At 33.5% G+C, this 26,386-nt stretch overlaps 1 protein-coding gene across 7 annotated transcripts in view; it reads left to right on the forward strand.

Annotated features, from left to right (window-relative positions):
* Positions 1-26,386, forward strand: part of Lar (tyrosine-protein phosphatase Lar) — a 430,735-nt gene that overhangs the window by 56,755 nt on the left and 347,594 nt on the right. The gene's annotated exons all lie outside the window — the stretch shown is intronic.

The raw sequence follows: 26,386 nt of genomic DNA on the forward strand, positions 1-26,386 counted from the left end.
CGTACGGCTTTAGTGAGTTCTAGCTGTATTTATTAAAGTCAATTGTAATTCTGAACTTATGTAAGAAGTGTAGAAGTGTAAATATTTAGATCGGTTGTTTTAAAATGATGTATCTAAAAAGGCTCTAGATGCAGTAATTTTTTCTGCGTAATTCCGCTTAACATATTATTCAAAGCTTTGTTATTTATACAATAAATAACAAACTATTATCTGCTTTAGTTGGTCCTCTACGTTAAAATGTATAATCAATATTAAATAAAAATATAATTTACACTACATAAACACTACTCATAACGTTATCGCCGTTAGCGAACAATTTTTTATTTCCCAAAACATAATTCTAATCCAAATTGAACCATTTTCGTATTGAATATCCTAACGCAACTTTTATAACTTTATAAAGTGGCGTATGTTTCAGTGGATCTGCTTTCATAAATGTGAAATGCTCGCGGCATTGTTTACTTTTAATATCACTGGTACCACGGGGTGGCGAGCCTCGGCACCTAGCTTCTCCTTTTATTATATGTATGCCCACAAAAAGGTAATGGAATAACAAAATGATTGCACACCAACCTCGGTGGCTATATTCATGCTGTTTTCATAAATTGCACTCAGTTTGATACAGCTTTTTAAATATTTATCGAGAATACCGTTTTAGGGATTGCTGTTCTATCGAGATAAAAGTTTTTCAACCGCTTAATCCTGACGCGGGAGTGCTGTGAATCTAAAACTAAATTGGTTTCGGTATAAATATTCAAAAGTTATATAAACGTGGTATTTATACGCGCAACAGGTTATAACAATATCAACGAGAATACACAAAACTTTTCTGAAAACTTGCTACTTATGCTTTAGAAATATCTTTTACCCACTAGTCGAAATATCCGTGTTGAACTCTCAAACAAATCCTCGGTATCGCATATTTCACGGGTCCATATTGTGATTTACATCGTTCGTTGGATGGATGTTCCCTCCGGTGGCCTGCGCACCCTGCGGCATAAATTCTTACATTTAGCGCGCCGTCACCAAATGAAATAATGTGTCCTGTCGCGGAATTATTTTGACACCTGCTTCACAAGTTTGAGCCCGATTTATTGCCTTGTTTGAATTACGAACGTGTGGACATTTTTTTGCTAATTTCGTAAGTAAAATGGAGACATTTTGAAATGGAATCTGTTTTTTAAGTATTAGCTGAACAGTTATTCTGTTGTCTACGTGTAGAAAAAACATTGTCGAATTAACAACCTACCTTATCAAAGGTAAGGTAAATTACCTTTTTGTAGTCGGATAAAAATCTCAACAAAAGAGGTAAAATAAATTGATTAAAAATCATTTCATATTTACTTTTGAAAGTTTAAAATTCTACATAAGGTACTAGAGAATTTAACTGCAGAAAAATACAAAATATATTTTTTTGTTGATTTAAATATCCGTCCATTGTTTACTTTATCCAATTAGAGTTTTGAGCTGAAAGTCTCGATACCATATTTTATTTCTCGCTGCAGTGAGCCAGAAACTGCAATTTTCAGTTCTTAGAACTTTAGAAAAGCTGACTTTACGACTTTGGCGTCCATTGTGATTTCTTTCACCTTATTAAGTTCCTTTTGTTTATCGCCTTCACTGATTCTATTCTTTACTTTTGTTTTTATTTTATCAAGAATTATGACAATTAATAAAACCTCCCTTAAGTAAATATTTATTACAATGAGACGATATTAAATAAAATGTTTTATTTTAAGTACTTAAAACTTTTTTCAAAAGCCATTATACTCGAGAGGTTTAAAGTTATTTGATATAAAAGTAAATATTTTAACGAATCCTTTTATTTTTAGTTATTATACCTAAGTGGAATTGTGTTGTTACAGCTTTCAAATGTTGTTTTAATCTAAACGAATTAAAATAATAGTTTAATTTTGGATGACTATTCTGAACTTATTTATTTTTAAAAGACAATATTTAAATTAAAACCTACTATTTTGAGCTTACTGTACTTATCTAACTATAAATATATTTTATTATATATAACCGAATTACGGTTATAAAATTAATTAGACATTTTATGTAATTCATTAAATCTATAAATATAATTTATTTTAAATGGCAACAAATCTCCAAATAATTTATGAAGGAACAAATTTAAAAGTCTAACACAGAAAAAAAAGAAATTAATTGGAAAAAATGTCAAATATATCACGCACCCACTTTACATTCCATATTTAAAACGCGCTACGTCATCGTGTTTAATCTCATAATGTGATTTGTGTCAGTGAGCAGTGTTGGCTTGTGTTGGCTTCTGTTGGCTTGTGTTGGCGTGTGTTGGCTTGTGTTGGCTCGTATTGGCTTGTGTTGTATTCTATTGTGCGTTATGACAGCTGACTCGGTTATAAGTGACAGTTGGAATACGCTACTGTTATGATACGTACAATGTAAATGTGTAATATTGTTATTGTGCTTTGTGAATCATGTTGTCGTTTATCCAACGGTAACAGATATGAGTGAATAAGATTTTTTTCTGTCATGCGCTTCATGATTTTTGAATGGGGCTTCTTTTACCAAAACTGGGTTATTTTGACCCTGCCAATCACGAGATTTTTGGAATTTTTGAAGCCGAAAAAATGCTACTAAGTTCTATTGTGTTTGGATGTTCTTAATTTTAATTCAATGGCAATCGCATGCTCTAACATGAGACTGAATTTTTAAACAGTGATAAATAGGTAAAGAACACAACTTTTCTGCTAGCACCTTCGTGTTCAAAAGAAGGGGAATTATAAAAGTAAGTCCTCAACCCGCACTTGGCCAGCGTGGTGAACGTAACTCCCTCAATTCGGGAGGAAACCTTTAAAAAACAGTGAAAAATTCATGGGATAACAAAATAAAAAATATTGAACGTTATAGACTTGCATGTATAAAATTAGTTAGAAATAGAATAGTAAATGGTCCTTGAATGATAGTAATAGTATACTAGAAATGTTTTAGTTATTTGACATACATTTGTAGTAGTTACAGTCTAAGTTCAGATAATGTAAGCGTCTGTTACCCTTGAAACTTTGTAGCGGAACAGTGATTGTACGGAAATTTACTATGACAATGTATTCAAACTTGTTATACAGATATATTGTTTGTACATTTATAGTAAGACATTGCTAACAAGATATTTTAAGGCTTTTTGATCTACGTGTCCTAAATTTAAAAAAATACTGTTGATATGAGGAATGGATTCGCTCACGAGTCCATTGCAGACTAGATACTCCTTCAAGAACTGTTCATAGAACATTAAGGGCCAGTTTTACAGACTATAAAAAAGTTTGATATAGGGGTTAGCTCAAAACTGTAAAGTAGTGAGACAAGTGACACGATAAATGTTTTATTTCAATGCATTTCATATAATATCCTGAAACGACACTTTTATTTGTCTTCAAAATTTTAATGCAGTCATATTTATTTTAATTATGTTTAATTAAAGACTTAATGACACGTACTGACAGTCGCACGAAGTGAGGTCTGTTCTTGATACAAAGCTCAATTTTCTGCTTCTCGCTATATTATGATACTAGCTTTTGCCGGTGACGTCGTCTGCGTAAAAAAAAACTTGGGATAAAAAGTATATAGTATCCCATGTGATAATCGAAATATCAGTGTACCAAATTTCATTAAAATCCATCCAATAGTTTTTTTTTTGTGAATGAGTGACAAACAAACATTCGTCTATGACCCATACCTACTTGCTAACATTCGTATTTATAATATTAGTATGGCTTCTTAAAAATAACAGATTCTGATAAGTAGATATAACCTTTTGTCTTAATAACATTGATGTTTTTGAAGACAATATTTTGAAAGGTCAATGATCTTTGTGATGGGTTAAATGGTGGCTGTTAATTTTCCTTTAAGTACAAAATTTTCTCAACCAAACTCTATTCCAAGAATCTTTTGGCATTTTAGGTCTGGTTTTCCCATGGCCGGTTAACCTTATTCAGAGAATAATGGAATAATTGAGATATTTTAAACAAATTCTTCATAGATTATTTCATTGAAATATGAAAATTATTTTTAAATAAAAGTTATCTCAGCATGTAAAATCACAATGGTCGGACGGAATTATACCCCAATTTAAAGTAACGTATTTAATGTTTAATTAAATTAAACAATGTTTTAAATAAGGATTCCTTACAATTCTTCTTTTTATCGTATGGTCAGTGGTCAACCTAGTGTAAAAGTTGTTCTTGCCGCCCGAAGGCCATTGACATGGCTTATTTCCTACCAGTGAAATTAGCCTATCTATTAATAGTAATTTAACTATCTGCCCGAGTGAAGTCAGTACGTTAATAATTAAATCACTAAAAATAACTAATTCAATCTAGTAATTTCGACTGACAATTAGATTGAATAACTTATCTTTTAAAACAGTTAAATGTTTCAATTTAGAACATACGTATCCAACGTCATTTTGTTAATTCATTTTGACAGCTACATAAATGTTGCCAAATTATAATTGCAAATTAACATTGAAAACAAAATATAGAGCGATATTTGAGTGGCATAGTAGTTATATTAATTCATTAGCATACCCTTACCAGAAACAGTTAAAACTAATCAACAACTATGCTTGTTAAAATTTACATTTATATGAAAACTAAACTAAAATACGTAGTTACTCGTATAATGTTGTGTGTTGAAAAAGGCTTGTATTCCTGTTATTTTGTAGAAAATGTAACACAAAATAATTACATTTGCAAATCAAATGCCGATTTCCGGAAACAATCACTCAGGGTGATTACAAGTCGTGCCCGCAATAACTTAATGTTCGTACGTCGTGGGCGGTTGACAGTGTTGCCACATGCAAATTTAAATTCGCCATTGACATTTATATCCTTTTTAGAGCTGCGAATATACAAATAAAATTGCAAGCTAGCTGCCTACTGGTCCATATAAATCTACACAGGATTTAGCAAGTTTTTTCATCACGTTGAAAGTTTCACACACAGTTTGTTTTAAACATTCATGCGCTAAAAATCTAACGTATGATCGACTGTCAAAACATTTTCCATTAAAAGAAACGGCCAAATATTTTGTTACACTGAACGAATTCGAAAATAAATTCCTCCATTTTGCAAACTGACTCGTGGTTTGACGTTGCACACGGAAAAATAAAAATATTTCTCTTGACATTATTCATTTTTATTTTCACACGAAATATAAACAACGGTTGAAATCCAGTAGAGTAACTTCTGTGTTTTGTTAGTATATATTGGAAATATTTCCTTGTTTCGTGGGAGGATGGTTATTTGACATGGCAACACTAAGCCAATGTCATTTGTGACCGTTGACGCCGCGCAATTGGTGTAATTGACATTAAGTGGATCATACGCGCCTGTTTGTACGTGACTTGAGTATTTGCAGGTATAACTTGAACATACCTACACCATATAATACAGTTTAATCATAACAAAATTAAGTAGCAATTACCGTATAATACCTAAGTAACATTTTTTTGAAAAGATAAAGCAACGTGATAATTTCTTTTTTAATTCAAACAACTAAAAATACAGCGCTCTTTTTGTACCCTGTAATTTAACGTCAATGTGACATAAAGTGCTGTCACATTTGACAGTTAATATTTTCTTTGGTAGTAAAGACAAAATGCAACGTTTTTTACTTTACATTGAAAAATTTTAAACTTTATTTGTCTATCCGTTAAAAGCCTTTTAATTCGTGTCAGTGTATGAAAATTAAGTTCTAATTCATTGTGATGTGTTAACACATACTTAATTACTTTCATCACGAAACCCATGTTTTACACCAGCAAACAAATATTCGGAAACATACTGCATAATGGAAGGCAAAAATACATATTTTTGTACCATAACTGTTCCATTATAAACTTTAGAATGCGTCAAGTAATTATTACTTTTAATCGTTTAACGGTCGTTGCATTCAAGAAGGGTCGGTCCCTATAGGCAACAGCTGTTATCAAGGCGAAAAAAAAAACTCAGGCAAAGGTGTTTCGGCTATCGCAGGTAATCTCACTTCTCTAAAAATATGTTGTGTTTATTGTAAAGACATGTTATGAAAACGTTTAAGGAACAATTTCACAGCTTATGGATAGATGTCATCTAACCTATCCGGTAGATAAAGTAACACCAATATGTGAAAAACGGTCAAAACTTCACCTGATACTCTAACCGATTCTTGAGAACTGCTGAACCGGACACCAAAGTTATATACGACAAATTTGGTATATTTAACTTCTTTATATTGCGTTATATTTTTTACCTACATGCCTGAGTAATCAACAGTGATGTCGACACTCGCTATATGTCCTAGCATTAATAGCCAGAACGACTGAAGACTTCGTAATCCATTATAGTCAATCAGTTTGATTGGCGCTTCAGTAAAACACTCGGTCGAGCCACTCGATTAGTGTAATGGCAACTTATCGCCGTGTTAATCTTGTCTATGTTTTAAAACTATTGTGGCAACACTGCCTGTCATTTGAAAGTGACTTTTTTTGACGTTCGTTTTTTGAATAACTTTTTTTATTTTTAATCGACGTAAAAAGGCTGTATTGTAACAGCCAGGGAGTCTAAAATCACAATTGTTTATCGATGAGTAACGGTAAAAGTGTTGTACATAATTATGTGAAATGCTAAACTAGAAGTAAGTCTCACCTACTGATCACGTGTCAGTAACTACAAGCAATTCACTCGAATAATGTGTTTACTTGCCCTCTATTGACCTTACAACTTAATAAAAAAGCCTTTAACAGCATAATCAAAGCACATACATAGTCTCTACTATAATCCATTAAAATTGCAGTTCCTTAAATTGGCAGTTCTAAAACGATCGTACACCTGCACGCTTCGCTTATGGTGGGTAAGCAGTAATGGGGTAGTAAACATAAAGTGCATATCCCATAAACTTGGCTTGCCTTTGTGAAACATTAAATATACTAAGACGTGTGCTTCAACCTTCTGTTTTTGTTATTAAAAACATAAAATTTGGAATTACTTTTCTACGTAAGTGCTTATATAAACGTTAAATGTTAAATATTGCCTACTTATTTTAAGCGACGTTTTAACGGGTATGTATATTATCTAGTAAGTTGATTTAAATTTAGGTAAATGATAGACTTCAAACGCAAAGATTGTGTACCATTCTCAGGTTCATAGTAGTAGACTGATATCAACTAAGAAGCCCGGTATTCAAAACCTATTGAAGATACTAAAATAGGATCCTAAAACCGTGCCTTCAGGTTAAATTCAGTCTATTTATACGGGTTATCAAAATGACACAGCTTCAAATTCTATAGTAAATTTTGTATTGCACAAAATACCCTCCTAAATATAGAATACAAAACATTTTTAAACAAAGTGTCAATTCCCAAAAGTTATGGAAATATTTCTGAATAAAAGTTAAGGGTTCGAGAGAGTTTCAGATTGTCACATTGAAATTCACATTAAAAGTTAATAACGAACAAGGGGAAACTTTTGTCTATGATTCGATTATGGCAACTCTGGATCTAACGAACGATCATTATGGTGATGTAAATCCAAGATATTGTTTTAGTAATACTTGAAAGTATCTTAGTGCATTGTAAAATTAATATTCTATTATTTATATCATCTTGAACAGCGTTTCTTATTCTTCTCGTTCTTATCCCACGTTACGTTGAGTCGCCACTATTTTTTTTCTTAAAAACATGCTGCAAACTGTATTTGGCTTATTTTTTCATCACTGATAGCATGCTTGCCAAATGACGTTTGGGTGATAGTCACTAACAAATGAATAACATCAAATTTTCTTATCGATTTCGTTAACGAACCACTTGGAAAATATAAGTTCTAAACAAAATTTTTGCTCTAAACCGTCCAGCAAAATTTCCGTAAAATTAACACCAAAATCAAAAATTTACAATCTCGCCTTTGAGTCACGAACATCCTCTTACGATCCATGTTTATGACAGACACGCTACCAAATTAGTTGGTCCACCGATTTGACTCTTCAGCTTTTGAAAATTCAGTATGTGTAGGAAAACTCATATAGAATGCATAAACGTACGAACCGACTTCATAAGCAGCTTATTTAAAATTATAATTTACAACTGGCAACCCTCGGTGCTGTAACAGTTTGGTTTAATTCGAAAACGATGGCAACACCATGACACATGACAATAATTTGTATGCTAATGTTGGTAACACGTAAGGGTGACCTACTGATCCGTCGCTTGTAATTGAGATTGTATATGTTTTGCTTGAGGTTTATAAGTTTATTGCTGCAAGATACTGCTTCAATTATATTTTTGATTTAAAGTGTAAAATAATCTACCAACGAGTTTTTTTTTCATCGTTTCGTTAGAGGTCAACCTGGGTCAAAGTTGTGTAAGCCGCTAGAACCACCTTTGATTTTACATTGCCTAAAAACTGTTATCTTAATAGAGACAACATTCGAAACCGACTTTTTACGTGCTCTAAGAGTCACTTATTTAGACTAACTTTAGAATTTTCGGAAAGTATTCTACTTCAAATATATGTTCCGCAGTATTCTTTGGATGATCCAAATTGGATCAGATACTGTTCAGCTGAAGCACTTCCTGAACTTATTGCTGTTTCCCATTTTCCGCTTGATTAATAAAAAAAAAATACTAGCCACAAAAAGAAAGTTTTCACCTCTCCAGAATAAGTATCAAATAGCTTATTACGTGGAATTTTGACAGATGTTTTCATACATTTGCTGTCACTTAAATAGGTTACAGTTAACTTATTTATAAGGTGTGAAATTGACCTTGAAAGTGTAAGTATTTAAATCCATGCCTCCGTGGCGCATCAGTTAAGTTCCTTACAATGTCGCTACCTCTGCATTAGGGGGGTCTTAGGCTCGATTCCCACATGGATAAATATTTGTACGATCCACAAATTGTTGTTCGGGTCCGTTATTTGTGTGTTTGTAAAAGTCCCCGCGACACAAGAGCAATTCTTAATGCGGTAGTAATTTTAAAAAAACAAACAAAAAAAATTGTGTTGCCAATATAAAATTTGCCCAGATACTTCTCAGCACCAAAAAGGTTTTAAACAAACATTTAGTAATGAGGTTGTATGTCACCGGCTGTATCATTAGCCTCGGATCATCGGCCCGTGAGATGTCAGCGTTCTAGTTCATAACTTTAATTGGCTCTAACTTACCTAATAGACTGTGAATTGATCTATTGTTATGTTGTTCTATGTATATACAGATTTAGTTATAAAGTTAGGATGAAACTACCTGGATATGAATAGTAGTATTAGCTAATGCTTGCGTAGGATTTTTTCTAGACTGAAGTTGACCAATAAAAACAGTTGTTTCAATGTAACTTGTAATTTTATGAAATAGTAGGGTTAGATTTACCTATAAAAGAAGTATAAAACGATTTTAAATATTCTGGATACACAAAAAGTGTGTAAAAAATACTCGTTGTCAAATTCGGATTGCCAAAATAAAGTTCTAAAAGTTTTCAATTCTAATTAAAACACACTAAACGCAAAGAAAGATTTAGCAGAATCCGCACCGAGTAAAGCAATATAAAGAGAACAGCACAGCTTAATTTTTATACAAGATGCGGAAGAAAATGACAGAAAAATATTCATCGCGAACTGCATTTTGCACCTAAATTATGAACTGTTCGTTAACGAAGCCACTGCAAAACGGAATGTGCATCGTGAAAGAAGATTTGAAAGCCGCTTTACCAGTGCCGCGTACGGCTTGAGAACCTATTTTGACTGGCTACTAATTTGGTAAAACTATTTATTATAATATTATAGAATATGGTACAACGCAAACACACATTTTACTGCAGAATACATGGCGTTTCGGTGATTCGGCGCAAGCTGGCTGGGAAAACTAGAGTTTGTGATAATTCAGGTCTTTTATTAATTTTGAACATGCGACGTAAAAGTTAAAAAGTTATAACTAAGGCACGAATTTCTACAGTCGGTAGCTACCATCGAGTATCTATAGTTAAAACGTAATTCAAAGTGAGTTCTCACGGCATCTGCTAGAGGCACTCGCACCTAGCTGGCTATCAATCTAAGACGATTGCAGAATATCGCCCATTAAAAGAAATCCGAATAAAGAGGCAAGGTGAGAAATAGTGGATGTTCATATTATTCTTGGCAGGTGAAGGTGCTAGCGTACGTAAGATAGGGATTTAGTGGTCTCCAGAATTTTCGTAGTTTATTAACGTGCAAGTGGGTCCGACAGGTCACCGCAACGTTATCGATCCCTGCTAGTTTGAAACCTGAACGTGTATGACCGTCCTAAACCCTCAAACGGGTACCCAAGTAATATAATATCAGGATTTTTGATACGGCACGCTAACAAGGATTGGAAACCACGGAAATGCTAAATTGGGACTAAAGTTCTCATCTTACACGATCTACCCGCCAAATGATGTAATATTTAGTTCATTTCTGTACCGTCTTCTCAAAGTATCTAATTTCTTTGTACATATTGTTTAACAGATACGGTATTGTAAAGTTAGAATGGATTTTTCAAAGCCGGATCACCCTCGGGGTGTGTATGATAATTTTGTTGTTGTACTTCCAAAACTTTTGTGATGCTTGTGTTGCGAGTTTGTAATATAAAATTGGGGTTCGACCACAAAAACTGGGTACCTGTGTTGTCAAATGTACCACTGATTTATTGAATTTAAGCACTGCACAATGCGGAATCATTTTAAAACTGACTTATGGTATTAAAAAAACGCCTCCTGATTTACCTAATGTGGTATTTAAAGCATAAAAATATACGGTTTTTGCCATTTTTAGTGAAGTATGAAATACTTCTTGTTCTCAAAGTTGACAATAAGTATTTAGAGAGTAAAATTCAAAATTTGTCAATACAAACTTAACAAAAAGCTTCAAACTTCAGAAAGCCGTTTCCCAACAATTAATCGACGAATTTCAGTCCCTAAAGGTTGTTGCAACAATAGACAAGCTATCTTTAAACACCGTTTACACGACACAATTTTGATATCAATCCGTTTATTTGAAAATTGCCAATTCGATCGCGAATAAGTTCCAAGAGAATTATTAAAATCCGTCAATATCATAAGATTAATTAATTTTTTAGAAGTGCAAAGTTTCTTGTAAAGTTGCAGTTATGAAGCACAGAAGTTTTCGAATGACACCGAACATCGAATATGTATGTAATTATATAAAAAAAACTGTTTAAAAGGTGACCTTAATGACAGCAGATGCACTCCAGCCTGCCTTTGGGTGAATTAACGATAAAATAGGGCGAGTGCATAATAAAAGGGGGAGGTAAAGTTACAGTTTATTGTTCAAATTCCGTATGACTGTTGCCAATCTGTCATACCCCAATTTCAAGTCCGATTTAGACAGACACGTGTAACACAGCTGTAACGGGAACAACAGCCGTAGGGTCCGGATAAAAGGGTCTTTCACTAAAGAGAAATGTGTGAAGTGCCTTCATCTGTATAGAGTAAATGTTATTTTGTTTAATACATCCGCGTCTACATTACATTTGTTTGCTATGTCACAGCTGGGACTTTATAAGATCTATTTGGCTTTTTGTTTTGTCATATATACTTGTATTTAACTTAACTTAATTCGAATTTTGTCATAAGTTCTTAAAAGTTGTGTTGTGTGCATTTTATCAGACATGGAGTGTATCCAAACGTATCGAAGTATGTTTATCAGTTGTTAAGTTACCATAGTACAAGCTCTGCTTAGTTTAGAATGAAAGAACTCTGTGTTAGTCACAAAAATATTAAAAATGAAAGGGTAGTGGCATGATGTGATTATTTTCTTTACGAATTTAATTGCTATTTAATGTATCGAATAAAAAAATTTATGCCGAATGTTCAACGTGTCGGAATTGTTACATATTGTTATTGTTCGAATTATTTTTTCTAAAAAATAGTATCAGAGGCTTGTTAAAACAAATTTCAATTAATATCCGTAAAATGATTTGTAGCGCTAGTGATGTAGTAATTTCTAAAGTTCCTAGAACTAGCACGCCAAAATAACCTGTCTAATTTTACGTTATTGTTTCACGTTATAGCTCTTATATTTACTGATATTACTAATAGTTGTATTTGTTTATTTGCGATGGTTAATCGAGTACACTGGGTTGAAATAACTGCGTTTCTCAGAACGATTGGGTAGAAAATAATAGCTGTATTATAAATACGTATGCTTTGTTATTTTATATAATGGATAGTTCTGCGTTTGTGAGGGCGTCTATGAGAGTTTTAAATTATTTAATAATGTATATGTGATGATAATGTGATACGCTTGGGCTATTTGAAAGATACACTATCTAATATTTATGTCGTAAAATTACATAATACCTTTTATCTTATGAGACAAATTACTTAAAGCGTAGTTTAAAATAGTATCGCGATAGGCTAAATATAAATTGACTTTAAAATAGAAAACACTTACTCTAAATATTCACAAAAATAATGTTTCCATAAAAAATGTACTTTCTAAATAAATTTCGCGAGACAAGTATATTTTCTAGACACGAAATTCAAGATTAACCCTTTAAAGTAGTGACAGTGAATTAAGTCTATTTTATTAATGGCTTACATAAGCCGTCTGAATGCTTCGTTCTGAAATCTCTTGTAGTGAAATGGTCATTGTTCTCCAAATATTATTATGCTAATTCGCTCTTGTAATTAATTGTATTGTTTCAATTTAATTAGTTTTCGTGTAAATTCCGAACGAACGTTGTTCGAGGCGGGGAATATTCGTTTCGAAATTCAAATGCAAAGTTTTTTTTAATAGCAGTATTGTTGATCTGCTTTTTACGAAAGAGGTTTACTTAAGATAAATAAAGTGAATTTAGTGATTTACTTTTAAACTTACTCCCGCACTTGGCCAGCGTGGTGGATTTAAGGCCTAACCCCTCCCTCATTACGGGAGGAGACCCTTGCCCAGCAGTGGGACATTAATGGGTTAAATTTATTATTATTATTATTACTTTTAAACTATTAGTGTGTATTACCAATGTTGCTGTTTTATTAATATACGGTAAAGCCATTATCCTATTCGGTATTATAAAATATCTAAATCTTAATATTAATTTCACTATATTCCTAAGTGCCATTTAATCTAGGCCGTCTATAACAACCTTTTGAAATAACAGTGTTTACAATCGCAAAAAAAATCTTCAAAATTATTCCAGAGCGGCCTTAAAATATCTATCATCGATATCTATTAGTACATTAAAGTATAAAAGAACGTAAACTATGAATATTAAATGCCTAAGTCAACCAGATAGCGGCGTACAAACAGGGTAGAATCGGAACGCGTCGCCGCATAAACCATTAGAGGCCATTAAAATTATGTACTCATGCCGTTTACCATCGTTGTATAATTTTATGAGCGGGCAATGAAAAATTATTAATCAGATTTATTTATTGTGATTTTTTGGGAGTGCGGAAATGAGATACGGGTTAGGGATGGACGGCGTTACTAATCGTTGGAAATTGTAATTAACCGTTTTTTAAAAAAGTCAAATTATGCGGAAAGTTTAGTACAGGGTTTCGAAATGTAAAAGGAAATCAGAAAAAGTAAGTAGGTAATATAGTGAAAGGGTGTTTAATCATAAAAGTTAGACGCGAAATGTCTCTTACCTAAAATGAGTCACACACACACATATAGGCATATTTTTTTTGGCAAAGTTGACATCACTTTCTAAACTATTTTCTAAAGCAGAAACAGCTTTACCTAGCTTACCTTTAGCCAAGTATAAAAAAATTACTCTTTTATAAAAATAATCATAACTAAACAGGTAAGCATAAAAAACTTGTCACATCCAAAACTAATTTACTTCCAGCACTGAATCAACATTAGAAAAACAGAACCCTTAGTTTTCCGTCATAAACAAGCTTATTTACATCATTAAACTTCAAATTAGCGGGCCGGTAGTAAACGACGCCACTGACGATGATAACGCACGGACACCTACCTTCGTTCACGCTTTACACCCAGTCAATATTAGGAATGATAGAGAATTATATAATGTACTGTTATGATAGTGAAGTAATGGATAATGTCCGTTTACTTTTTGTGAAATTAATTTAGAAAAGTTGTTATTTTCACAATAGTTTTTTTTATGCAGGGCAACACTTATACCGCTATTATTCTAAGCTGTCATGACGTAAAAATAAAATTATTTTTTTGAATGCCGCTCGAGACATTTCTTTTCTTCTGTAATTTATTTTAACGTTATATTTGCTGAATGGTATAAACCCAAAATAATGTTAAACTGGAGCTGACATGTGCTATGCTTAACCTTGTACTATTGTACTGAAAATGATGTGATAAGTGCAAACAATGAACAGAAAAAAACACATTGAATAATAAAAAAGTATAGTTTCTCGCTGACACGAAGAAACGATAGTTTTCCTTTAAATAAATGATTTGATTTGATTATCCAAACGAGTGGAGTGACCAAAACTCAAGGAAGTTGTGGAGAATCCTCGAAGCTGATATTTTATTCAGTCTCGCTATATCCGATGGAATTGAGAAGTGTACTAAGTGTAATATTTTCGTTTGTTTATTTCTAGGGACCTTGGGATAGCAAACGTACGGGAAATACAGCTATTTTCGACGTAAATTATTTAGTGGAAATCAATAATGAATTAGAATAGCAGAGGAAATTACTGTGGTGCTGTTTTTATAGCAATTTTAGTATAACGATATTTTAAACTGATTTACGGCCATATTTTGTAAAGTTACTAGCGCCCGCCTCGGCCTTGCCTGCTTTAAATGTAAATTTACAAGAAAACCTATACAATTTTAACACATAAACCATGTATTTGAATCACTATCTATTGAAAAAAACCGTATCAAAATACGTTGCGTGGTTTTAAGAAATCTAAGCATACAAAAAGGCAGGCAGTGAACAGTGACTTTGTTATATACTATATACCTTAGCGACAGAAAACTAAAGAAAGCTTAAATGGAGCTGTTTATATTTTATTTGTATGTACGATCTCAGCGTCTGTCCGTACCACCTTATTATACAGAAAAATATTAATGTATATTACGAATGCAGTCAGTTTAGCTGATTCACCCGGATGCCGGATGTCCGAACTAAACATATATTTAGTCCGGGTATATCCGGATACGGATGTGATGCCGAAATATTCCGTCTAATTATTAATCTTATGGCAGCTGGATGATTATGTAAATTGACCATGATTTCGGATGCAATTCATGATAATGCTAGGCGCGAATTTCATGGCGAAATTGCGGACGTTATTGCCTTTTGAATACGCTTTTGAGCATTATAACTGCTATTTATAGACTGTCCTGTCGTTTCAAGTTAAATTATTATATTTTTATATAGTGGTTCGAAACTGTCTCCAAAAAGAGTAATCATAGCTTTGCTATACATTTCCTACTAGGTTTTATACGATAGAGAAGAAGATACGATAGTAAGAGGTTATCTCACCATCTTCTTTGGGGTCTACCGAGGCGGCGCTGACATCCCCTGCAAAATACTAATAGCAATCCCAAATATATAAATAACAAGCAGACGTTTAACCATTGTGCATAATCCCTTGTCTCAACGGTGCAATATCCTTAATTTAACGACTGTCGTAATTTGCCAACGAATTTGGTCTAAATACGGCAACTATCGGAATTTACGGGAATATGGCCACTTTATCGCGCCCTAAGGCTGTGGGGAGCCAGCCAAGTGTACAGACTGCTGTATTTACGTGATTATTTATGCTTGTTTCGTGAATCCGTGTTTAGTGAAGATCGGATGAAGTTTTAGCTATTACTACTTATTGTCAAACAGCTAGCTTAACGCTTATTTTCTAATGCTGTATTTTAGCATGAGTTTGAACTATTTCTGATGCTACAATATACTGATCTCACTCTGGAGAAAAATACAATAAGATTTACTTAGACTGTAAACACTTAGGAATCCTTAATTGCCCAAAGGAGTAGTAGTTGTGAAGTCAATAATGATTTTTCAATGATTATAAATGACGGAATTAAATCCTTTTTAGCATTATTAGCTACGCACACAAACTGTCTTAGGATTCAGTAGTCGAGTGAATATTTAAATATGCCTTTAAAAGCATTTTTTTAGTGTAGTGTTTAAGAGCTGACTAAGATAATTACATCAACGACATTTTAAATAATATTTTCTTTGCAATCCAATATTTATATTACAGTATTCGTAAATATTTTGACCATGCAAATGGCTATTTAAAAACAAATGCCTTTGAACCCGTCTGTTGTGCATGTTACATAAAACGAGTTAGGCGCATGGCTTGTGACTGACATAGAGAAAATAAAACGCGAAATTGTTACTGTATATCACTGTTTTGTTATTGTACGCACTGCTACTGTGAAAAAAGTACGCAACAGTGGCGCTTTTTTTAAATAATAATATAACGTTGTAAATAACGACGAATATAGCAGTTAAAGAAACGTATGTAGAGGTGTATGAAATAATCACGTTCCGCCATTAACAATGTTAGTCCCATATTATAGGGGGCGAACCTCTGCCTACACTTTCGGGTATAATAGGTATGATATTGTGTGTGTTAAGGTATAATTTAGGCTTAATCAATACGCACTAGTTATGGGAACAGCAAATATTTTGCATTCTACAGAATTCAATTCCAAATGATTACTTTTAATAATTAATCTGAATTAAATACTTGTAACTTCAAAACACACAAATATATATTAAAAAGTGTTTGTATAACAAGGTGAAACAAAAACATTCGATATAACATTATCTCGGAACAACAGGTAACAATGTCCCCCGTCTATCTGTCCATGCTTACATTTAATTTACGAAGCAAACTTTGCCCTGGATTTGAGTGGCCCTAAATTTTTCAGAGATCCGCGATACGCCGCTCGCTAATTTGTTTTTTAATATCCATTTTTTAACGGCAAGTGCTCTTCAACAAATAAAGGCGTAAAAATCAACAGAATCTTCCGCGACATAAATTTTGCGAATGATAACATCAATTTCGTTTCGTTTAAACATATTTATGAGCTATTATTTTAAATGATTACAAGAGGATCTCGTGGTTTAGTACAGCTGCGTGAATCCATCTCTGAGGTTAAGCTACGCTTGCCGAGGTTGCTCTGGGAACGGTCGTCATGTTCAAAGATCTTTGACGGTCGTTACTAGTAGCGTTGTGGAAGTTCGTTAGGCAGTCGCTCCATGTAAAATACTGGTATTCAGTTGCGTTCGGTGAGACTGGAAGCCGACGCCAACACAGTTGGAAAAAAAGCTAGGCTTATGATAACATAAATTTCTTTAGTTTAAATATATTTATGAGATATTATAGTAAATGGTTTTCTTATTAATATTCTGAAATTGGTTTTAACGTTTCAACTACAGGCTTTACTTAGTACTATTTCATTTGCAGACTTGGAAACTTTGAGAACGGGTAAAATGATACATTGTTTTTGCATTAAGCGGTGGGTTAACAAACCCTTTAGGTCTGACTATTTCTAAGCCCTTAAGGTCAAAGTCTGAGACAGCAAGAAATTAAACAAGACACATCTCATCTAGAATTGAAACAGTAATAAAAACTTGTATATTATAAAAGTTAGTGCGTGTGGTTGAAACTGTCTGGTTGTAGAATGGTCGCCAGTGGAAAATGTGGTGATATTATTGTTACCACAAAAGTGTGGTCTTTGAAAATATGTGGTCCGTTTAGGATTTTAGTTGGCATGTGGTTATTTGACCTGTAGATGTACCAAACGTTTCTTTCAGAACGAACTTAATTTGAAATAGGTACTGTGGTGCGATTCTGTGCAATCGGTAGAATCGTTAACCGAGAGACTTTTGTAACGTACAGCAAAAATAGTTTCTACTACGCCCGCTACAGTCGCTGATCAAATTTTTATACAAAATTTATCGATAGCTAGTCAGAATATGCTATTGTAAAATGAAAAAAAAAATCACCAATACGTAACGATCTGAACTGTTATTTTAGCTTTTTTTGTTGGCATTGTAGTATTATGATTATGATTAATTAACACGTTAATGATATGCTAATAGCATTCGAAAATTATAACTAATCGCGATTAGTAGCGATTACGTCTGCGATTAATTAATATAGTGTTAGATAAATCGTTGCAGATAATTGAAACAATGCAGGCACGTTTAATTTGCATAAGTAGCTTTATCTCTTGTGATCCTACGGTGTTTTGATTGCATTATAACGTTATTGACTGCTATTTATGCTTCTAGCTTTGATTGCACGTATAGCAGAGCTTTTATTAAGCATCTATAAATTGATGAAGGATTTTGCGTTGTGTCGTGGCTGTTTGGTTCTTAGACTTTCATTGAGAAACTATACTCTACTTTAAATTCTACTCATCGAAATTGTTCCAGCAGTTTAGTCGTTGAAGAATGACAGATAGGCAACATTTTTCAGTTTAGCATTTTTTTTTAAATTGAAGTATTATGGTTGTACTATATTATTACTGACTCCTTTTGATTTTAGGCATATAAATTTAGGTCTATAGTGCAATGTCTGGGATTCGGACTCACTACTTCGGCCTCGCGGTCGCCACTCCTATATTACCTAATATTGGGTTACCTATTAAATTTACTGATAACACACACCTTTAAATATAAAATTCCATTCTTAACAAAACCACACTATTAAATTCTATAACATTCAACTTAGTCAAAACATCCACAACTCTAAAGCTGTACAAACGTCGGATCGCTGTACCTCGCTCGCTCTGTTCTCTTATATCACGGTCCATTGTTCGCAAAACACGCAATGTATATCAACTTAGTCATTGTCGACGATGTGATGAGTTAGGGAATAAATTATGAATGCTTGAATTATGTTAGAATTTTGTATTAGGTGTTATATTACTAGCTGTTAGGATTAAACTGAGAATAATACGTTTAATGTGACATTCATTTTCATTCAGTGACATTGATATTCATTGTTGAATTAAATAGTGTTAAGAAAAGTTCCGGACATAATAAGTATCTTATGTGCTCATCCATATTATAAACTACTGGTAGTTTTGACGTGCTTGACAAAAATCCAAGCTATCGCATGTGGCGTGTTTCGCATGTCTCTAGTGATGTGTTTACCGTAATATTATTATTTCGTCTCAGACATTTTCCTTTCTTTTCATAGATATTATAAAGCATCGTTTTTATTTTTGTTTCATAGGCCTTATATAACTACCTACCTAGTCTACCTACACAGTGATATTTATAGTAATTATCTTCCATTACACATAGGTGCTTCTAAACATATATTTTCGCCACATTCCCGATCTTTGTACCAACAGCGTTACCATAATTGAGGGGTTTGAAAACACACTTGGTTTATATACGGGAGTATATTCCAAATTGTTTGTTTTATTATGTAGATCACTTTGAGGTTACGAGACGTCTCAAGCTTTAACGGATGGGATAAACAGAAAAAAAATGTAAATTATTCCCGTACGAAACACGTACGTTAATATTAAAAATGAATCACTTATGGAATGGGGGTTTGAGATACAATACAGTTAAGTTATTGCAAAAGTTTGTGAGGTAATTTCTTGCACGGACTTAATGAGGAGTAGTGATATATTAACCACGCGTTACTTTATTAATATGACATGTTTCTCGATTTTATCTATCACTATCGATTACCGACAACCGGCTAGCTGTACTCTTGGGTATCGGGAGTTTGACACTTAAAATGTACTGCCAAAATAGTTCTTACGAAGCCCGGTAGAGGCGCTAAACAGATTTTCGTTTAAAATTTCTCGATAGCTAGCCGGTGGTCGGTAGTCGATAGTTGTAGAGAATCGAGCAAATACATTATGCTTATTTCGCTATTATGTACCTCGTCCCATGTAATAGGGCGCGAGCTTATTGCCATATACTGGGCACGTTACCAAACTCCGGGCTACTATTGAGAACATTGTAATCGTATTATTAGTATTAAAGCAGTTTGAATGAAACCTTCGAACCACAATTCAAAAGTATTTTACTAGCATTTTCATGAAAGGCTACTACAACTATTACGAACGATACTACGCAAGAACGAAAAAATTATATTTATTATAGCCAATGTAAACACATAATGTTAGTCAATTGAAATTCAAATACAGGGAGATGAGAATGGCCCCGGGAACACTGAAATTACATACGTATAAGAGAACGGGTAGCGAAATTTATAAGGTGACTCCGCCCATCGAATTACACGCAACGGTCATGTATGTAACGAGGTACGATTGCCTTTTTTACAAAGTTTTGTATCTATTATCTATAGTGTAAACGTTTTACACACATACATACATCAATTTTATTGTAATTTTAACGGACTTGTTAGTACACATTGCTATTTCTTATGATTATTTTGATGATTTCATGACGTAGTTCGCACGTTTGTAATGGCCCGAGTATAGCAAAAGACTTAAGTTGCGTTTTATGCATTTATTTCGACGGTCAAGAAAAGAACAGACAAAAGTAATTGTAGAATAACTTGAAAGAAGTCTCAAATAAAAGAAATATTGAATTTATAAAACAAACCCGTTAATAATAGGACAGAGAAAGTAAAAAGTATCACTCGACTGGTATAAGTTTTGTTTTACGGCTTGGTACAAGTGCCAAGAAAACAGAAACGAGAGAACTTTCGATACTATTGTAGGTATTTTTCTCGTTTCGTACAGATTCGTACTATTGTAGTGTATGCTAAGTAAGACAATGCAAGAAAAAAGCCGTTTATCTGTCTGTGATAAACCACAAAACTAATTTTCGTAAAACGAAGAGACAGAAGAGATCTTTACACAATTTTACATAATTTTTAATTTCAACAATCTACTCTGAAGCGTTTAAAAGAACGTGTATCTGATTTTTAACACGTAGAGCAACCAATAATTAATATTTAGTTTCAATATTTACCCACTGATCATCTCTATCTATTGAACCAAACTTCTATTACTAAAGAAGCATTCTAACTTTCCTTCAACTCCGTAGCACAATGCACATCTAACACTATCAATAGACATCGCCAGACATTCCCAACTTGCGCCTTAAGGCGTGACACTCGAATCGGACGGCGGTAATTTAATAAACGGCCTTTGCAAACTTTCAGGGCACAATTTACATTGGCTACTGCTAAAGAAACGTCTCTGAGTAAAGGGTGGCTCACACTGATAACGACTGCGTGACCAATGCGTGAGCTGTGCGGTTTATACATAAAAAATATTTGTGTTACTCGATCGAAAGTTTAAGAATGTTATGAAATACACCCACTTTTCGCCATTTACAATGTTAGTCACATGTAATAGTTGCCGAGTCCATTGCTATTGAAGTTGCGCTTCATTAGCCCTATTTATCTCGCGATCCTAGGAGCGATGATTACGAAATGATCTTTACATACACACAACGACTGTATAAAGTGCTCTAGTTATTGCCGCACACACAGCGCGGGACACGATCGTCATTTCAACAAGTAGCGACATTGCGTGGTTTCTTTTTCATGCGTGTATTAACTCTTTGTAACTACAGCCGTCGTACTCCCGCAACTGTCCCGCAGACGTGGTGTGTGTGATGCGTTTAACAGAGCAATGAGAGCCGATAAAAACAATGTTTGTGATGAAACAGTCGTTGGAACTTTCACATTAATGTTGTTTAGGATTGTTTATTGGATCTCTCTTTCCACTATTGTGCTTGAGATGTTTCCAGTTCACGAATTGAAAAAAAAAGGTGAATTCTAGTTAGAAATCTATAAAGATGTTCGGATTTTTTATCGTTTTAAAAGGTATTTACTTATCTATTTTAGTTTATGGATTTTTAAGAAAAATATTTATGCTAAGTTTTGTATGTTCGGATGTATGTTTGTTACTCAATCGCGCCAAAACTACTGAACGAATTTTGATGGCTACTGATAGTTTATAATCTGGATTAGCTCTGAAGTTTCGCGATTAAATGTATTAATATATAAAGTAACATGTTTTTCAGTTCTAGTTTGTACACTCCTTCGAAAATGTAAAATGTAATAATACTCGATTCTTTGTACACAGGGACACAATAAAGCTTTTTTTAAATATTTGTTCTCTGTGAGGCTACCATTGTAATGTTTACTTGTTTTGACTGTTCATGTGACATACGTTTGCATGTTTTAAACTGTGGAATTTTGTAATGATTCTTTTCCTGGTAGCATTTTGAGCGACTTGTTGAGAGATATGTTCATTATTCTACTCAGGTATATCCTGTATATATTGGTAGAACTCGCTGTTAGTGTGGGAATGAAGGGTATATACTGATAGCTGAATAACGTCCCTAACAGGTTGTGGGAGTAAGGGAATCGAGTGCGACTGTGTGAGCATACACTTGGACGATATAATCCGAAATCAAAATATTAAAAAAAAAGTGAATATATAAATAATATTCAAGTTGCGTAAATTTTATTTTTACAATTAAAATTTTCAACAGACTTTTTTCACGCTTGCACACAATATCACCGAAAACGTCACTCAAATTAACTTATCACCAAGCAAATTTCTCGCTGGTCAAATTGACCCGTACAGTTTCTTAACCCTCCACCGTAGATCCGTAACATCTAATCACGGCACGACATCTGTTCTGCCATCGATCATCGCGGCTTGCAATTTTCCGGACGTGCGCCCAAATCCCGCCCGTCGACTAGCCGCTACCGATAATGCGTCGCCCGTCCCCATTTGCCCCCAATATTCAATTTTTATCACACCAAAGTGAAAACTTGATGGCTGGACGCGAATTAGATTAAGTTTAAATTTTCATAGTTTGATGGCGATCAGTTGTGGAGGGAAATGTTTTTATTTTTTGGTTAACTGGAGCGATATTTTCGTGTGGCTGTTTTAGGTCAATATTAAGAAAATTTGTAAAGTATAAAGGTAGTAAAAAACTGTTTAACACATTTATTTCTTGATGCAAAGTCTAAACCCGCGCTTGGCCAGAATGGTGGATCCAAGGTCTTATCCCTCCCTCGTTCGGGAGCAGACCCTTGTCCAGCAGTGGGACCGTATGGGATTTAGAAAATAAAATGGGTAGTAAATGTATTCAAATGAATATAAACCTAATACATTGTAACAAACAAATAGAATGCATATATAATACGTCCATAAAATTATTTGTTACAAAAGTCTTTTTAAAACGAACATCATGTTTCACATTCATTCTCGTCTTAACTCCATTTCAACATTTTAAATCCCTAAATCGAAAGCCAACAGTCATTCGATACTCCGTTAATCTTTCCTATCACATTTCCGAATACGCGATCCAAATTTATCCCCTTATTATAGACCCGATCTCAAATTCCCAATTTTCGGGCATCGCACACATAACTCGGAAGCACCACATTAGCTATCCTAATGACTGAACAGTCAACAATCAAGCTGTATTTACATAGATATGCGGGCAATCAGGTGATAAACATTACCGGCTGTGCATTATGCTAATACGCCACATCGTACTATTACACAGCATTGTATACTGTGCAGAACCGATGATAATTGGCTACTAAACGGCTGAGATTGATATTGTCATCGTTACGGATTTACGTTACTATAGGTTTTTTAGGGTTATATGAGAATATGAATCTCATACATAATGTATGCGGATTAACATTATCAAAATGAATGTATTTAAAAGTCCTCTTTGTGTAAAACGGCAAAATTAAATAAAAGATTTTTTTCCTGCCTTAGGTTTATATATTTAGGAACTGAGGAAATACCCACAGTGTTCTCCTCAGTGTAGTCTAAAGTAAGCTTAGGTAACATATAAATTTAAAAAGCAAAGAATTAAAAGGCTGAACGAAAAATACTTAAACTAAACTGTATAAACATTTGCTTTATTAAGTTTAAATTGATTTTTGCCGAGTTTTATTTAAAATAAATTCCAATATAATACTTTTTTACCACAAAATCAAGATACCCAAAAACTACAAAAACAAAAATCTAAAACCACTTGAAGCAACCTTCGTACTATAATTTTTATGTCAAAAAACACGTGTCAGTTTGTAGAGTAATAAGGCTTGAAGGGTTGACGTTTAAACTTTACCCTTGATGTTTACTGCTCCTCCCTAGCGGGCCCACTTACCGAACACCACATTACATCTACTCAACTAATCTTGCTGGATGTGGCTACAATTTCAAGCTGTACTAGAATATTGCTATTTTTGAGACATGTGTGCAACTACAGTTCATAGGGTTTAGGTTGCATGTCATGGTCTGGTGAAAAGTGATTGTTTTTTTTGTTTAGGTTTTGATTTCTATAAACAATATAGTGGTCAAATTAGCTTAATTTTTTTTTGCTAAGCATTTTATGTGTCACTACAGTTATTTAAACCGAAAATTATAGGGATAGTATTGACTAGACACATAAAGTTACACCTTTTTACCATACAAGATAGCAGGGACGAAAGAACGCCACATGCTACGATCCCTCCAGATTTCCCTTGTTTCACTCACACCTTGTCACACAAGACCGTCGGTTATAATATTTGTGATACAGCAAAGAAATCGTTCTTATTATTCCCGATTATTCAAAAATTTTAAACAGAGCTTTCAAAAATAATTAAAGTTAATTATTCAATTCTCAAAATTAACTAATAACTAATTTCACATACGTAATCGATCATGTAACATATTAACTCATGTTAAAAGTCCCATATAATTGTATAAATGTTTGCCACATAGCAGAGTGGCTGTGTTGAATTTCAATGAAATACATTAATGCATAATTGAACAATACACTTCATTAACAATCACTGTGTTTATGTCACTGTCAAACATGTGGTCACTTCTAAACTGTAATACGGGGAACATCTTCTGCCTTTTATTTCTTTTTATGGATCAGTAGGTCAATCACCATAAAGCCGTGTAATTTTTTTGACGTTTAAACTAAAGTAAAAATTTATTCCCTTAATGCGGGGACGCAGATCAATATTTCAAATACTAAACAAACTACAGTTTTTCACAAAAAAAATTCACATTTCACAAAAAAAACACAGTTAAAACTTTAAAAGTATAACTTAATTCAAACTGGTCACTTCTAGTGCCTCTACATCGGTACATAAAACCTTAAGCAGATAATTCAGGCTAGTTGCGTTTGAGTCGGCACCTGGGGGCGCCTAATTGCCTCAACACATTCTGAGAACCTGAGGTGTCGTCGCACGTTCGTTTTACTACACATAAAATTAACAACACTAATCACACGAGATTCCACTGGGCACTACTATTCTGCTAACGGGAATTGGGTCGCATCTCTAGTATTGTCGCCTTTTTGGCATTTATGTTATTTTAAAAATAAATTCTATGACCGTATATTGGTTTTGATTATGGTTTTAGGAAGTATATATAGAGTACAGAGATTTGGATATAAAAAAAAACTTTTTGTATTTATGTATGCTCAAATCTAATATGATTTAGGTACTTTAAGATATGGTATTTGTTCAGTATATTTTTGTTACAACACTTCAGTTGTGCCTGAAACTCTGAAATGAGATTACTACCTAACCCTTGAACATTATCCTTCAGTCAGTATACCTTAAAGTGGATCTATATTTAGAGCCTTTTTTATTTTTAAACCAGGTAAACAACAAAATATTATTAGAACGTAAAATTCTAACGGTATATTAATATTTTTAACTTTCATTAAAATGGTTTAACGTCGGTCTTTAATCCTCATAACACTTTTCCTGTTAGCTTTTTGTAATTGTAATCTTTATATCGTTGCAATAAATATGAAATAAACCTCTAAGTTAGTTTTAATTCAACGAATAATGCTCGCGTGCGTTTTTAAATTCGTTCATAAATTTTGTTTTGAATTTATTTTTGTCGTAAATTTAAGGGCTAATAAGACCGTGAGTTATTGCGAAATTTGTGATTATATTACGAAATGAGGAACGCCCCGGGAGATTTGAGAATGTTTCAGAATTTCCAGTTTAATAAGAAATAGTTTGTGAATACACAAGTTTTATCTTTCACTTGAAAGCTTTTTTGTTAGATCGACTCAAAAACTTGGTCGATCGTCGCAAAAGTGTCAAGAACTCGATGATACCGACAATAAACACACTTCGTCAATGCGTACAAGTTTACTCCAAGTTTTTATCTCTGTTAAAAGATTGGATTGCTTCCCTTGTACTTTTTTATTTCCTGCCAGCTTTTTATCTTCTTTACTGCGCTCAGTGTCTGCGGACTTACAATTTTTTGAATGTCGAATCATTTTCCTTTTAATATTTTCTCTGCTAAGTGGAGATTCAATTTGGACGATATAAAGTCAGTGTTTTCACTATAAAGGATTGAGCTTAATTTGAACAAAAGCCGTAAAGTTGAGGACTTAACGAGTGAGTCGGGAGAGGCGTGAACTAGTCCCAGCTCTTTATGTA

The sequence above is a fragment of the Anticarsia gemmatalis genome, chromosome 14, assembly GCF_050436995.1.
Source record: "Anticarsia gemmatalis isolate Benzon Research Colony breed Stoneville strain chromosome 14, ilAntGemm2 primary, whole genome shotgun sequence".
NCBI lineage: Eukaryota > Metazoa > Arthropoda > Insecta > Lepidoptera > Erebidae > Anticarsia > Anticarsia gemmatalis.